At 48.6% G+C, this 16,772-nt stretch overlaps 1 protein-coding gene across 7 annotated transcripts in view; it reads left to right on the top strand.

Moving 5' to 3' along the window:
* Positions 1 to 16,772, top strand: part of ARHGEF15 (Rho guanine nucleotide exchange factor 15) — a 592,319-nt gene that overhangs the window by 351,054 nt on the left and 224,493 nt on the right. Inside the window, exon 1 of one of the 7 annotated variants that reach the window (XM_069646195.1) lies at positions 13,854 to 14,071. The exons of the other annotated variants lie outside the window; for them this stretch is intronic. The gene's annotated coding sequence lies outside the window, so the exon portion shown is untranslated. Of the gene's footprint in view, positions 1 to 13,853; positions 14,072 to 16,772 lie in introns of those variants that run through there. 7 annotated transcript variants of the gene reach the window in all.

The raw sequence follows: 16,772 nt of genomic DNA, 5'->3' as shown, positions 1-16,772 counted from the left end.
CTGTCTTTGGTACTTGGAGGCAACACATTGCGATAAGTAAGCCAAGTGACAAACAACTTTGTGGTGCAAAATGGCCAAATTCCACTATTCTTGTATATGGAGCTCCTCTATAGTCATTAGGCTTCTTTTTATAGTAGCATGATCTTTTAACATAAGCTATGAAGTGAATCACTTGCAGAGCTGCAGATAAGACACAGTGCGATTTGTCCAGGATCACACAGATTGGTTAAATGGTGAAATTGGGATGTGGACAATTTAAGCAACTGAACACATCTTCCCAGGTTTAGTTGATATACATATTTATTAAGGTTCTGGTTTACATTTGATGTGCTTAAATGATACGTCATTTATTGCAATGCCTTTTAAGCAAACCACATTACACACTAAACTAGCCTTTCATAATAAACTAACTTGCATGCAAGGTCACAATGAAGGCGCCCCTGGAGGACCCTCGCGTGAGGAAACAAGGCACAATCACCACACACGAACTGATACGTCAGACACAAGGTTGTATTCCCAAAATCTAGGGTTTATTGTAAAGCAAAGTAAAATCAGTTGGCCAACTGGTCTCATGCCCAGTGACGTGTGTCTATCAGACCTCGGGAGACGCAAGAGAGCGAAAAACATACATCAGTTACATATATACAAAACAAGCATCTGGTAATCAGTAGTGTCACATCCAATACCGCCCCTCGTACTTTTCCTTTGAATTGGGCATGATGATTGACAACGATGACGAGTATGACACCTTAAACATTCGTTTTAGCAACAATTGCAATTTTGTAAGACCGCAGACATAAGTCTTTGTTGAAGAGAACATAATGCTTCTGTTCTCTCTAGCAAGCTGCGTGCGGGGGAAGAGCCACATTCCAGGCCTTCCTATCTCCTAGCTTCTATTTGGATCCTGGGGGTCGACTCGCTCTCCAGGACTCTACAGGGCTCGGGGAAGTGGGGCCGCAAAGATGAGCATTATTCATGCCATTTAATGTTCGCTTCTAGTATTACTACCGTGTTTTCGAGACTTGCTGGCACCTGTGAGCTGATTAGGATGCCTCGCTGCTCTCTTTCAAGGATAGCGCGCGGGAGGAGACTGGGCATTTCTATCTGGTTGCTACGTTATGTTTCAACATGTCTCCCTCTGCCTTGCATTGTGCACTAGCAAAGCAGAATATTCTTTCAGCGAAGCAGTTTAACAGAAAGCAAAAAGCAAAACGTTACAGAAAACAAAATGGCGATTTCAGTCACCTTAAAATGGCCGCACTTTGGTCAAGCTTATGGTTATATATCTTTAGTACTGAATGCATGAGACGGTTGGTCTTCGGCCAACATGACACATAACATCGTGACCGAGGGGTGCCTACTTTTCTAGATCGACAATAATAACATTAATGTGAGCCTAACAAACCCCCCTTGGGTTTTAAAGCCAGTCATTATTTCATAAAGTATGCAGCATTATGCACCTTTCATGCTTCTGATCACCCCCCATTCCCATTTATTAAGGGACACGAGTCCCTCCTAATAGGACCCCCTCCCTTCCATCAGTGCCTAATGCTCCCATTGTAATGCTCTGACACAGAGCAAAGTTTTAGGTCCTCGGACAGACGCTCTGCTGTCCGGAGCTCAGCAGGACATTGTCCTTGCAGAGGGACACCTCTCCAATTCCGCACCCTCATTAACAGGGTTTTAAGTGGGCCGGGGCCAAGCACCGGCAGATCTGAAAATTATGTCTGAGACGGGGTTCTGCCGGGGCCCACTTAATGCCCCTGCTAACTGCAGCCCACCAGGTTGCTACACGGCAAGGCTTTTTTTAGAAGCCTGAAGCTCTTGCATTGTGTAAGCGAGAGTCTAAGGCTTTAGTGGAACAAAACCCTGCACCTATAGTTTGTCCTGCTGAGTCCGCTGCTAGCCACCCCTTTCGTCAGAGATGCAGGGGTGATGATCCCTGCATCTCTTGGCAAAAGGGGTGATTGGCCGAGGGTTGGTGAGTCTTTTTTTTGTAAAGTCGGAAGCTCTTGTGCGAGAGTTTCAGCTTTACAATAAAAAGACTTGCTGATTGATTGTGTCGCCGACCCCCTGCCAGACACCCCTTTCATTAAAGAAGCGGGAATCATGACCCTGCACCCGGGTGACAGGGTGATGATCCTCCGCAGGGGTGCCTGGCAGGGGGTCAGCGCCGCAATTAAAAGGCAAGGCAACACTTACCTGACCTGAATGCTGGCAGTTAGGCCCCAGCCATTTTGCAAAATCGAGCCGGGGCTATCGTGGGGGTGTGGCCTCACTGGTAGAATTCAGGTGAGGGAAGTGTTGCCTTTTAATTGAGGCACCAACCCCCTGCCATTTAGAATGGTTTATTGAGAAGCCAGCCTCAACATGGGGAGTTCCTTCCCTCCCCACTTAAGTGGTTATGCAACAAACTGTTTGACAGATTCTTTTTTAAGCCCTATCTCAGACACATATCATGCCCCTTGGATCCCTCTCCCCTGAGCTAACAATGAGCCAAGAACCAGACAGTGTACGGGAAATATATTGGAATTTATTTAATTTAGAAGTAATAAAATTTAGCACAAAAAAGGTCAAAACACCACTTTATCCGTGGCACAACACAATCAACTTCTCTCAGCATAAAGAAATCACAAAACTGAGTTAAAAAGAACACAATCCCAATTCTTTCTTTCTGCAAATTTCACTTCACAAAATAATTACACTGATCAATAACAAAGGCCCTTATTTAATGTTGTGTGATGTTGTTTTTCCTGCAGGCTTAAAAGGGTAGCAGTAGGGTTTCAAGATTGGTAAAAATACATATGGCAATTATAATTTCACCCGCACCTTTGGTTTAAAATAAACACAGGGTGATTTATCGCTTTGTTTTTCAGACCCCCCCTTGCTTTGGTCAAGGCTGGGTAGTCAGACAGAAAAATTGGAATGCTTTGGGAAATTATGGATTTCAACCCCCCTTCTTACTGAAAGTCCTGTGTTGCGGAAGCTGGATAAAAAGGTTGGGCTGATTTAAGAATAGACACCCCGCTTCCTTAAAGAAGTCGGGTCAGCTGGACAACAAGCGTTAGCCAATTAATTTATAGGCTATAGTTTTCAGTGGACACTGGGAAGTGAGCTTTGTTAATTTCGAATTTTAACAAAATTCCTCTCGTGGTGTTCTGCCATATGGGGAATTAATTAAATTAATATTTTTGTTTATATAGGCTAAGGAGTTACAGTTTAACTCCCCCACACACTACAAAGGGAAAGGATTCAAGGCAAACAGACTCCCCCACCAAACCTTTTTGGTTTCCCAGGGCTCAGTTCTACTTGCATAGCAAGCCTCTGTTAAAGGTTCAGAAAAGCCAGCTGCACCTCAGGACACTCTGGAAAGATAGGGCAGGGGTCAGGTCACTCCACTCTCAAAGATGGCCTCCCGCTCTCCACCATAGAACCCAGTCAGCATTGATACCTTCCTAGAGATAGACTGCTCCACCCAGATGCACTCTCAGCAATCTCCCCTGGTGCCTCCTTACAGCTGCCAAATGGTAAGTTTCAACAGCCTTCCTGGTGGTCTGTCTCTTCTCTCTGTCCTCCTGTCTTTCTCCTTTTTTTTGTCCCCTGCCCTAGTGCAGTCCCCTTATATAGCAGCAATGATCCCACCAATTCTACAATCTTGGGGAACTATCCTGCAGTAATCCCTGCCACTAGGATTGAACAGTTAGCCTTCTCTCTCCTCCCAAACCCAGCCCCCAAATCAGGATTGGTTTAGGGGTATGGAGCAACATATGGCAATTCCCATTTGTCATCATCCTTTGTTCTCCTTTCAACTTTTTGGCAAAAACTAGTTATGTATCACAACTTCAAAATTTTACTAGCAACTGCCTGACTAAATATATTTTCTGATTCCGCTAATCATAGGGAATCGGATAAGCCGACCACCAAATCTCTATCATGTAGCACAGCCATCTGGCTCCTTTCGGCTGTTTCCATAAAAAGCACAAAAGTTATCAATATGTAAGTTATTAAGCATATCCCTAATTTCAATGTCCCCCTGCTCACCAACTCTCACATTTGGAACATGTTCAGATTAGCCAGAAACCTAGTTTAACTTGCCCTTACACTTACCAGAGTCACAGGAAGATGAATTTTATACCCCCAAAATCTCCTGGAAATTACATTAAAAGTACATAGATTAGGTCCATCCGCCTTATGATGGCTGAGAAAAAGGCCGAAATGATAATAGTCCTTTTAAATAAATTGTGAATGTTCATGTGGAACAAATGGTCCTGCACCTGCTTCCGGCCATATGTTTTCACTGGGTCAGCCTGTGCCCAGTTTTTTTTTTCAATCTCCTTTGTGTTGGAAGCTTGTTCTTTGAAACGAGTGCCCCCATTTTCACACATTAGTCATGCTCCAGCCAAGGTTAACCTTTGCTTTCAGAGCCAGCAGGTCTGGAGAACACTGAATTTCAACGCCTTTAGCAGGACATTTTTATTGCGGTTGATCATTAGATTGGAGATTTGACATCCAAGCTGGGAGTGGGAGTTTTCCTTGTTAAGTTTTGCCCAAAGCCAGCAAAAGGGTCTACCTTCGGCTGAAATTTGTTCATGAAGAGAAAGTGGCTCTTCAAAAGGTCACTGGAATTTTGTGGGTGATACATAATATACATTGCTTTTGGTCAACCCACACATCTTATTTTGTTTTCCTGACATTTTTCTGTGAGCAGTTGTTAGGCAGAATCCTGTGCAGTGCCCTTAGGGACCACTACACATAATTAAGACTACAGGTGGCAATACAAGTTTTACCTTTTGGTACAAGCCTGTACTACTATGTTAAAGTGGTAGCAGTAGCAGAGCAGCCAGGCTTATCTCAAGAGTATATGAGCAGTAGCAGAGATTACACAAAGGGACCACAATTACTGTGACTCAAGCAAACACTGACTCAAGGTTTCAGGTAAAATATATAAGTACATTTATTTTTAAACCATTCGTTATAAACACAACACTTCTATTAATTCAAAACCACACATAAAATACACTACAACCAACCAATTCACTTTGGTACACTCTACCTCAAGGTTAGTATCCTGTATTTTAACAGACCGGTGTTGTGAAACAAAAGACGTTACCGGGAATACACTTGCAATCACTTTTTGACAGTTCGGTCTTACTAAAGAAACGCGTATCCGCGGCAAGAATTGTTACCTGGGCAAAAACACACTTAGCACCTGGGTTAACCAGAGAGAGTTGGGGGCAAAAATCATAGGCAATACTTTTGTCAAGGCAGTCAGAATCAGAGAACACTCATAGACAGATATTCAAGAGTCAATAGGCCGGAGCCAGTGTCAAGTGGAACCGGATTCCTGTTGTCGAGGATCACACAGTCGGATAGTTCGAGATTCAACGTTGACAGGAGTACTTAGATATTGTCAACAGAGGAAGCAAAAGTTATAAGAAGGAGGGAAAACAAGAGCAAGCCTTGGAGGCGAAGAAACGCGATTCACCCTAATTCCTTAAGCAGAACACAGTACCTTATTCAATGAAGAAGCTGGTGCCACGGCAGTTGTTCCTGGTAGTTTCCTGCAGACCCACAGTTCCTGGGGCTTCCACACAGGGATGAGGCCGGCAGCAGCGACGGTGAATAAAAGGTGCACTCCTTAAAAACAGGAGAGGCTCTTCAGATGGCTATCCGGACCACTACAGCAGTGTGCAGCGATTTTGACCAAGAAGAGGATCCTCTGGCTGTGGAAGATGAGCTGGTTATCCCCACCAGGCTCAGGGGAATAAGACTCCAGACTGGATCTTCTCTGGTCGTCGATAGCTCAGGACTGCAGCAGGGCTTCACCGGGACGGGGTAGTTGCAGCAGCCATCGTCTTCTCCGCTTCTCTTCGGTTCCTTGTAGTTCAAGGGGCGACTCTGACTTCTAGCTCAAGAGACCTGCCTTTTATGCGAAAATCCGCCATTCACACAGCCTGGCTGTCAATCACGCAGCAGGGGGGTTGTCCAGCCCGGACAACCACCTCAGACAATCATGGCAAAGTGCAACTTGGGTTTCCTAGGATACCCTGTGCAGGGGGTGACTACACCCCTCCCTCACATTCCGCCCACCTAGACACCCAGGCGCCTAGAGGAGGACTTCTTGGCAGAAGCCTGCCAAAAGACAGTGAACAAAGGAGGCAAACCTGGTTTGCCGCACAAAGTAAAACACAAGAAGGACTTTAACAAAAATGCCAACTAAACCCGACCGGAGCAAAAAGAAAAAAGTATTTGGTCAAGCGGGTTTAAGTTAGAGGCTAATATAATAGCCTAAAACAGTACCACGTTTATATAGTATAATCGCGGTAGAAAAGTTAGGGTAGATACCACTGCCACCAGCCAAGTCTAAATGTTAAAAGAGCGAAACAATGCTCTAAGAAGTACAGATGAAAAGGGCTAAGGGTTAACCCTTTCCAGTACTCCATGTAAGATGGGGTGTACTGGATCTGTGGTAAAATGACTAAGTAAAGTGAATGGCAACTTTACCCTTTTCTGGGGGACAGTAGTCAGCCTCAGAAATGACGTCGGTGGGAAGTCTAAAAGACAACCCTGTGTTACTGCACTGAAGGTGCTGTGTAACACACAAAAGAAGGGTGGTACTGAAGTGGTGTACTCCAGAGTCCACAATCCCAAAAACAGATGAAATACACATGGCAAAACATGGGTAAGAGTGGGGGGGGAAGCTCACACTCTTAGCAAGTGAAAAAAATCACTCCAGAAATCCAGCAAAGCTGCTGGGGGACTCACTAGGTGAGGGCAATTGCCATAATATGAGAATTCTCCCTAACAGCAGTGATATTTTTTTCACTTTTACTTTTCCAAACCCTGATTTTATTTGCACACACGTGTTAGGCCGTTTTTGTTTTCAATGTTTAAAAATCCTGTTTTCCTTGTGACCGGGATCTTTGGTTCCTCCTTCTTTTGTAAATTAAAATCCTACTTATCCATTGGTAATGACAGGTAGGACCCTTTCCACATGGCTCTTTAATTTTACTTGAAAAACAAAAACAAATGCCAGGCCGTTTTTGTTTGTGTTTAAAATCTTGCTATTCATGTGAAAGGGACTTCTGTTTGGGGCCTTTAAATGCACCCCACAGAGGCCACACCCCCTGAGAGCCCCGGCTCGAGTCCGCAGGCCACTTAAGACACTGATCATCAACAATGAAGGTGCCGAACTGGAGTGGTGTCCCACTCACAAATGTCCTGGTCTGGATAGTAAAAAAGCCACTGGGGGGTGGGGGGAAGCTGCTCCCCGCTTGGTATGCCACTGGGAGGGGAGCAAGGAAACCAGCACCAATTCCACCCTCTGCTTTCTCCAGGCATTCTGTGATCACGTTTCAAGGACCCTTCATATTCAGTCCTGGGCTTTCATTTGACAAATCACCTGTGATGGCCGTGCTACAGTGCCAGTGCATAGCATGACAGACGGCCCACACATGTTACCTCCCGCTACAGTGAATACGCAGTTACGGATGACCTGTCCATGCCCGGTCTAGATCTGATGCTGCGTGAAACTTTTCTGTAGGCCCCTATGCAAGGACACCCACCTGGCCCACGCGTGCCCCATCCCACCATACCCCTCACATGCGAAGGACACCCCCAGTCTTCCCCCGCTTCCCCCAGTGCTTTACGTGGGAGGCTAAATCGAAGGGAGGCTCAAGTTAGGGGCCAAAAGCAGAATGAGGGCAGTGCGGCCAGTGTGAAGTCCACACAGTGCTTCAGGGCCAAACACACCACAAATGAGTGGATAAAGGAAGACTGAGCAAGCCACACGCCCATGCAGGGCTGCAAGACCAAATATCACACCAAGAGGTGGAAAAGCCAAAACGAAGAAAGGCAGAGAAAGCCATTAGCTCACGCCGGGCTGTGTATCCAAATACCCCAGAAAGGTGTCCGAGAAACAACCAAACCAACAGGGCTGCACCGGCCCGTAGTCCACGGCGGACTGAAAGGACGAGTGATGCAACTACCACAGTAGGGCTGAAAAGGCCTGCAGCCAACCCGGGGCAGGGATACCAGTTACCACTAGAGAGGGGTGAGCGAAAGGAAACAACCAGGGCTGTCCCAGGCGGTAGGCTACATTAGGCGAACAATTCATAAAGAATAACCCATGTACCTTGTTGCTGTTGTCAATACAGACCTATCCAGCTCGGAGGAGATTTTCCAGGAGGAATAAAGCAAAGACTGTTGACACAAGTTTTCCACCTGAATGGATAGCCGAAAGACATTTTTGTTTATGAACTTTGATATATGACCAGGAACTGAAAGAGTTCGGAAAAACTCTTGTGGGGAGTCAGACAACCAGCCTCCACAAAATTCTAGAAAAGGAGATTTTATCCAATCCTAAACTTGGGTTTCCCCTTTCTTTCTTTCCCTGTATAGAGGCAAAACAGATAGTAGGTTAGAATAAATTTGGATCGAGGACAGTATTTATTTGTGAGACGTCCTGACGAGCACACGTTTATTTTCTAGCGTAGGGACCCCTTCATAGCAATAGGGTTCGAGAAGGTTTTCTTTAATTTCCTTAATAAACTGACTTGCCACAATGGCTATGGCAGGGTGGGGCTACTAGGATCTCACAATTATATAGCCACAGCACTTGGACGCCATATTACTGTTACCTTGGTGAGCAGTGCTTCAGTCATGACAGAGCTGGTATGTCTTTGCTCTCTGGCCTCAGTGTCTCCACAACAATGTTGCACCCTGCCCCATGTAGCTGCTTTTTTGTATCTATTGAAGGCAATGCCTTCCTTCAGAGCACAAGAATGCATTCTGGGTGGTCCAAGTCAGTACTATGGCTTCAAAGGTAGTCCTGACATAACGCCACTCACTCTCTCACACCTGGGTTCTGATCACTGGAGTGCCTTTGAAGTAGGCAGACGTGGGAAGTGGTAGATTTAGTGTAGCCAGAGGAAGAGGGTTAGGCCCCTCTACCTATCCCCCCCCAACCCTAAACAATTCCTGCAGACAAAGCACTCTGGGTATGACGCATCAGATGACAGAGGACATTTGTTACAGCAGCCAGGATTAGACCCCTGACAATAAGCTCGCTTAAAACCAATCTGCTCTGGTATTTTGCACTGATGGGGGCACTGAGCCCTGCCCTTAGTTGATTGCATCTTCAGAAGGAGGATTCACTGAAACACTGTTGGGAATACAGTCTATTCCAAAGCCCTCTGCTATATAGGTGAATACAGAGGGCTGCACGGCAGAGGCTAGTTCTGCTCCCTACCATCCCAAGTACACATTTGAGGTGACCAGCTGGCTGGACCATTCCTACTGCAACTGAGAAACCAGTACCCAGGACCCTATTCACTGGAGATGGCAGAACCTACAAGTGTGCTCCACAACCCTCCTGGCTGGCAGGGGCAAAAGGAAAGGATACGCCTGGCCTTGGGAGATCCTCGATTGGGTCTCCCCAGCACCTAGAAGTCAAGGAGCAGCTTTAGATCATGTTTCTCACACCAAGGTGCTTTACGAGTGGCTGCAAGCAACACCAGCTGCTTTTGGTCCTCTGTTCACCTGCTGACTCCACCCATCACCTCCCTGTGCTCCAGCACCTTCGGGCTGATCACTGCCGAAACACTGAACTCTGTGTTGGACCTCCTCAGCTGACTCCACTGTTTCAAGAGGACGACTCGATCCACCGCTTGCCTGCTCTTCGTCCGATCAAGGTGAGCATCACTACAGACCGTTGGACCGCTTTGTGCCGACTTAACCAGTCTTGGTGCTCGCGTTCTACTGGAAGCACTAATTTGAAACACCCCATTGCTGACTCTCCCCCGTATAAGCCACAAGAAGTCTGACTGTGAGCCCCAAAGACAAGAGAGAGAGGTATTAGGATAGCCTTGGTCTCCCCCTATTCCACCTTAAATAATATTGGTGACTTTGAATCCCCTTCTTTGCCTTACAAAAGACCTATCCTTACCATTGGCATCTGCTGCTCAAATCATTTCCCCTGCTCACTCTTAAACTCTCAGTCTGCATCCTCTGTGTTTCTTTTACAGGGGTGGCTTCTTAATGTTTTATGAGTTGGGTGCATTGTTAGGTTTTATTAAAGTTCCTATTTTTATAGAACCTTGGTTGGACCTTCTTTAGACTTGTTCTACCGTACTATTCTTTGCCTTGGGAGTCTGTGTGTTTACACTCCTCCTGAAGAGTATATCCTGCGCTCGGCCCGTGCTGCAAATGAGGTATAGCAACCGGGTTGTACCAGTTTCACATGTATGATTAGGATCATTGATGGGTTAGTAGTTGTCAGGTACCTGGTATGATCTTGTGATGTAGACGAGAAGTCTTGCCCCCGTAGTGTAGGCAAAGAAATCTCCCTACCAATGTAAATCTCTGAACGAAACACACATACAGAGAGATCTATTAGTTGAGAGAGATGGACACAGGCTGCACCCAGGAAACATTGGTTAAGTGATGAGGACACCAGCTTCTCCGGAATGCTGTAAGAAGACAAGGATGATCAATACGGATACAGAGAAAGTGTCTGACTATGCCAAGGCTGTAGCAGATGGGCTAACCTGTATGAGTGTCAAGGACCCCCAGTGGAGTAGCAGCAGGTAATCCCCTTCTGACTACAGGTCGGTTGTCTCTGAATGGGCCGGAGGATATCCTAAGGAATAACCAAATGACTATGATACACCCACCCAGAGATAATGGGTTAAATAGGAAAAGACAGAGAGACAATTACCATGTGTGAAGGTTTGGAGGATCAGTCCAGATACAACACCCAGTGTGTTTGCCCCAAGCTGTACTATCCCGACGGCAACAGGATGCCTAACACGGTTGTGGTCAGCAGTCTCTAGTCCCAAGGGACCACCTGTCATGATGGAACAAAGACGCCTAACGTCCATCAAGCGCCAGGGGTGGAAGTGATTGAGTTTCTGGGCTGCAGTTAGGCAATACACGTGGGGTGCGTATCGGATTCAGGCAGTGGAATGACTCAGTATCCAAGTCGGCAAGAAATAGCAAGTCGTAGCAGCAGTCTGGGTCTGTTTATCGTGCGTGGCTGAACAAGGACAAATTTGGCAGGAAGCAGGTCGTCGTAGCAGCAGTCCGGGTCTGTTTATCGTGCGAGGCTGAACAAGGACACATGCCGGTAAGAGTAACGAGTCGTTCTTCGTTCCGTGGTCGTAGAGAGCAAGAAGGCAATAGTAGGCACAAGGACAAGTGAATCAGGAAGCAAGGAAAGGTACAAGGACAGGGACAAGATTAAAGGCAAAAACAGGGACTTCGTAGGGTCTTATAATTCAAAATCAGAAGCAGCGTTCCCCAGGACCGGGCAGCTTGAGTATCATTTCCGTGGGAACCAGTGGACTCGCCTCCAAAGCGTCGTACATTGCATAGCGACCGCAACGGATGCCACAGTTGCCATGGTAACCTGCAGGCTGCTCACTCCTGGAATCTAGAGCGTACGAGGGTGGTAGGCTTTGTTTTACTTCAGTGATCTGGGAAGACTACTACTGCCGTATTACGCCCAGGACGGGAACGTGCGTGTTTGTGCACTGCGGCTGCTTCTACGGCCCGGGTGTTGGAACCTCTGTGATGTCTGGTATTGATTGGTCTCCTGAGTGTTCTCCTGATAGCAGGAATCCTGACGGTAGTAGGTGCTTTCGCCACTATTCCCTTTACTCCTACAGAGCAGTAGTCGTGTAACACCCACGCACTCATTTGCAACTGCGTTTAGCAAGTTGGTTGGCAGGCAGAGAGCCGTCTATAACCTCACAAACGTGCACAGGTGCCGTGTTTAGCGGCCAGATGGGAAGATGCCCCTTTGGGACAGTGACGTGCATTTGTCAGGCCATCGGGACAAGGTCCAGAATCCCTGGTTGTTTCTCCCAGTGGTCTAACCCAGGGTCTTGCACAAGCGTCAAACTTCTTGCACACAGGCACTGGGTAAAACTAAATTCCCCCTGCCTCCGTCATCCCCCAACTCACCAGCCGCTGAGTCGATTCAGAATGATGCTGAAAACCTGCGGAGAATTCTTCGTGATGAAGTGTGGAGAATGGAAGATAAAAGGGGGAGTGTGGATTCCTCATAGATCCCCCACAAAGATGGGGTTACCGTTCCTTGGCCTGAAGTGGGTGCAGAGGCTGCAGGAATTAGAAGAAAAGCATCCTGACCATGTGTAATGCTAGTGTGAAAAATGCAAGCCAAAATAACATGGCGTCGATGCGCAGCCATTTTTGAACACTCATCTCCCATTACAGTAATAAAGTCTGCGTTTCCGCGGGCCTCACAGAATGAGCAGGGAACACAGAGCAAGGTTACGAAAAAAGTATTCGAGTGGGCTAACTGCGGAGAATAGTTATTTGTATCGTCCATTGAAGGACGAATACAGAAGGGGTGTCGGAGCATCCTGCAGGTACATGATAAGGGGTCTGGGAATGCATCTGAGAGAGAGGGCCAAAACGACGCAAAACACCATGTAAGAAGGGTGTTTGGATGGGTGGGTGGGGGGATATGATGGGTAGTTCGATAACCCTGCACGCGCAGCTGCTCCCCATCTCTGGCCCCTTGCTAGGTAATGGGCTCTGCCAGAGCTCCTAAGGAAAGCCTTGTCGATTCCAGTGATAGAGGGGGGGCTGTCGGGGATTAACATATGCGCATGGTGTGAGCGGTACCCACAGGCGATCGATTTTATTTATTTATTTTACATTTATTAAGCACACAAAACCCAAGGGAATCAAGGCGCTACAAGCAGGTACTTTTACATTGTTGGGAAGAGGGAAGGAAAAGGGCGAGTAGCAGAGGGTAAAGTGCCTAGGGCACCAGTTAAAGAGCCACGTTTTCAGAAAGGTTCAGCCTCACCCATTAACAAACACTACAAAAGGAAGAGGAGTGGGCAGCGAGCCTGCCTTTCTGCAGGAAGGTCGGGTTGACTCATTAGTGCTCCTAGTGTTTATACTGCCACATAATTTGGTATTTCTTCTGGGATGAGTCGTGCATAGTTTTGAAGCCAATTCCCAGAGCTACAATTAAAGGCTTATGGTTTAGCGAGTGGGCTCCCTTTGGTTGCCCAGTGTGGCAAAGACTCCTTATACAATTGGTGCAGACTCTATAAAAGGCAAGTATTGGCACCAGTTTTGGCTTTTGTATAGGCCTTTTCTGGGCACTGCCACCATGATAGCACCTGGCTTTAACATGGCAGCAACTGGCACAATGCTTACACAAGAAAGAAAACTGTTAGATTTGCCAGTGCTGGTTTTCAAACGTGAATTCAGTGCAAGGATCTGATGCAAGGACACACACACTCTGCTTATAAATCAAGTGGCTGAAGGCGCATTTGGCTGTGACATTTTGTATTCAACCAGGTGCTGGTTTGCAGCTGCAATGAAGCCATTACCTTCCAGAAGACATATTAAACATAATGGGGAGACCCTGAAAGTCACCGACTTACGACGGGGCTTTCGCGGGCACGGGTACAGTAGACATAACACCTTAATTCAAAATAAACTCATTCGTAATAATAGGTTTTCTATTAGTCCCATTTGTGCCGCACAAGGGGAACTGTCCCCAAACGCTAAAATAACCGGTGTTCGAATCGCCCAGCCGAGCTGTTCTCACTGTATCCACTTGCGGCAGCGGGTGAGTTGGCTGTCGTGAGCAGTGCGTCTCTGCCGCAGGCGCTTTAACCCACCGAGCTTCCTCCTCCCTCCTCCTCCCGTCTGAACCATTTACTGCATTCCAGGGCCGGCATCTTCGCCAATGATGATATCGCGTGCTTGCCCAAATGTCCGGGTGCACAACAGGTGAGTGCGCCTCGCGATGACTAGAATACGGGGTGAGTCAGATCGCTCTGCCGAGGAGCCTCTCGTGCGGCGGCGGCGGCGCACGTGAATCTGGCGGGGTGTCTCGTGAGCCATAGTGCCTGCTTCCGGCGCCCGTAGCGGAGGGTGGGCAGACGCTACCCTGTGGTCTGCGCCGAACCAGACCCTGGAAGAGGCATCGGCTTGAGGGGGAACAAGTGGACGGGCGAGGCTCCAGCACGATACCAAGTAGCATGGTGCGGCAGACCGGGTCCAGGAGGCTTCCATGCTTGAGGTAAAAAGAGGCGCATCGTGCAAAAGCCAACAGGCTAGCTCAATGGGTTGAGCGCCTGCTCCACTCTTATTAAAATACGCGCATGCATGTTTTCCACGGTGTAGCTGGTTGGGTTTGTACTTCCTTTCGGTATACCTCGCCCTGGAGAGAGGGCGGGTGTTCGTGTTACTGTAGTTTTGGGCTCGGTTGCCCGCGGTGGGGGCAGGCAGTTACCCACTTGGAGCTCCATTGGGGGAACCCTGGCCCGGCTTGGGTTTAGTTTCTCAGCTCGCGTTCCCGAGCTTGCACCTGCTTCTAGGCGCTGGGCTATTTTTGCGCAGTGATATATTGCCCGCGCGCTCCTCTTTTGGTTGAGGTGCAGGGGTGGGGCGAGGACTCGGCACTCCTGTGCTATAATCCAATGTGCGTGCACGTGTCGCGGCGAGCAGCTGGCCCGTGCCAAGCAGACCCACTCTGTTGCCTAAACACCTGCGTGGAATCGACGCGTATCACGATGCACCGCCCTGCACCGGGGATGCAATGACACCGGCAGTGCAGCATTTATGGAATGCTATGTGTTGTTCTTGGTTGAGTTTACCTGGAATATAAAGTGGCTTGCTTGGGTGCGTTTTCTTCTCTGAAATGGCAATGTTTGCAGTAGTGTCAGGCGAGCAGGGATCTGAGAGCCACCCGTGGCAGACCTGCCGAGTCAGTGGGGTGGGGGGGGGGGTAGCAGGGTGCGCTGTACACCTTGCGCTCCAGTGAAGCTGTGAGCGAAGGTGTTTTATGGAATCTGGGGTAGGCTGTGAAATGCTGAAATGCAGTGTGTTGTGGAATCTGGGGTAGGCTGTGAAATGCAGTGTGTTGTGGAATCTGGGGTAGGCTGTGAAATTCAGTGTGTTGTGGAATCTGGGGTAGGCTGTGAAATGCAGTGTGTTGTGGAATCTGGGGTAGGCTGTGAAATACAGTGTGTCGTGGAATCTGGGGGAGGCTGTGAAATGCAGTGTGTTGTGGAATCTGGGTAGGCTGTGGAATGCAGTGTGTTGTGGAATCTGGGGTAGGCTGTGAAATGCAGTGACTTGTGGAATCTGGGGTAGGCTGTGAAATGCAGTGTGGTGTGGAATCTGGGTAGGCTGTGAAATGCAGTGTGTTGTGGAATCTGGGGTAGGCTGTGAAATGCAGTGTATTGTGGAATCTGGGGTAGGCTGTGGAATGCAGTGTGTTGTGGAATCTGGGGTAGGTTGTGGAATGCAGTGTGTTGTGGAATCTGGGTAGGCTGTGAGCTGCTGTGTGTTCTTGAATTGGCAGTAGGATTTCAGCAGCAGTGTGTTTGGAGTCCGGAGTAGACTTTGAGCAGCAGTGTGTGTGCGGACTGGGGTAGGCTTTGAGCAGCAGTGTTCTGAAATCTGGGGTAGGCTTTGAGTAGCAGTGTGTTTGGGGTTAGGGTAGGCTTTGAGGGGCAGTGTGTTTGGGGTCTGGGGTAGGCTTTAAGCAGTGGTGTGTTTGGGGTCTGGGGTAGGCTTTGAGCAGCAGTGTGTTTGGGGTTAGGGTAGGCTTTGAGGGGCAGTGTGTTTGGGGTCTGGGGTAGGCTTTAAGCAGTGGTGTGTTTGGGGTCTGGGGTAGGCTTTGAGCAGCGGTGTGTTTGGGGTCTGGGGTAGGCTTTAAGCAGTGGTGTGTTTGGGGTCTGCGGTAGGCTTTGAGCAGCTGTGTTTTGTGGTCTGGGGTAGGCTTTAAGCAGTGGTGTGTTTGGGGTCTGGGGTAGGTTTTGAGCAGCGGTGTGTTTGGGGTCTGCGGTAGGCTTTGAGCAGCGGTGTGTTTGGGGTCTGGGGTAGGCTTTGAGCAGCGGTGTGTTTGGGGTCTGGGGTAGGCTTTGAGCAGCGGTGTTTTTTTGGTCTGGGGTAGGCTTTGAGCATTGGTGTGTTTGGGGTCTGGGGTAGGTTTTGAGCAGTGGTGTGTTTGGGGTCTGGGGTAGGTTTTGAGCAGCGGTGTGTTTGGGGACTGGGGGGTAGGCTTTGAGCAGCGGTGTGTTTGGGGTCTGGGGTAGGTTTTGAGCAACAGTGTGTTCGGGGTCTGGGGTAAGCTTTGAGCAGCGGTGCGTTTGGGGTCTGGGGTAGGCCTGGAGCTGCAGTGTGCTAGGGGGAACCTTGCATAACATTTGAGCAGCAGTGTGTTTGGGGTCTAGTGTAGGCCTGGGGCTGCGGTGTGGTAGGGGGAACCTGGCGTAGGATGTGCGATGCAGTGTGTCGGAGCTGCTGTGTGCTGGGGGGGGGCTGGCGCAGGGTGTGAGATGCAGTGTGTCTGAGCTGCTCGGTGCTAGGGGGAACCTGGCGTAGGATGTGAGATGCAGTGTGCTTGGGGGTGTGGACTATGAGTTGAGCGCAAGTGGGCTCAAGCTACAGCATGTTCGGGGGAATGGGGGTCGGCTCTGAGATGCAGTGTGTCTTGCGGTATGCTGGGGAACCTGGCGTATGATGTGAGATGCAGTGTGTCTGAGCAGCAGCGCGCTGGGGGAACCTGGTATTGGATGTGAGATGCAGTGTGTCTGTGCTGCGGTGCGCTAGGGGGAACCTGGCGTAGGATGTGAGATTCAGTGTCTCTGAGCTGCGGTGCGCTAGGGGCAACCTGGCATAGGATGTAAGATGCAGTGTGTCGGAGCTGCAGCGCGCTGGGGGAACCTGGCATAGGATGTGATATGCAGTGTGTCTGAGCTGCGCTGTGCTAG

Source organism: Ambystoma mexicanum, chromosome 1p (genome assembly GCF_040938575.1).
Source record: "Ambystoma mexicanum isolate Mex_15411 chromosome 1p, UKY_AmexF1_1, whole genome shotgun sequence".
Classification (NCBI taxonomy): Eukaryota; Metazoa; Chordata; class Amphibia; order Caudata; family Ambystomatidae; genus Ambystoma; species Ambystoma mexicanum.
The sequence above is the reverse complement of the archived record's forward strand: the minus strand, read 5'-3'. Positions and strand labels throughout refer to the sequence as shown.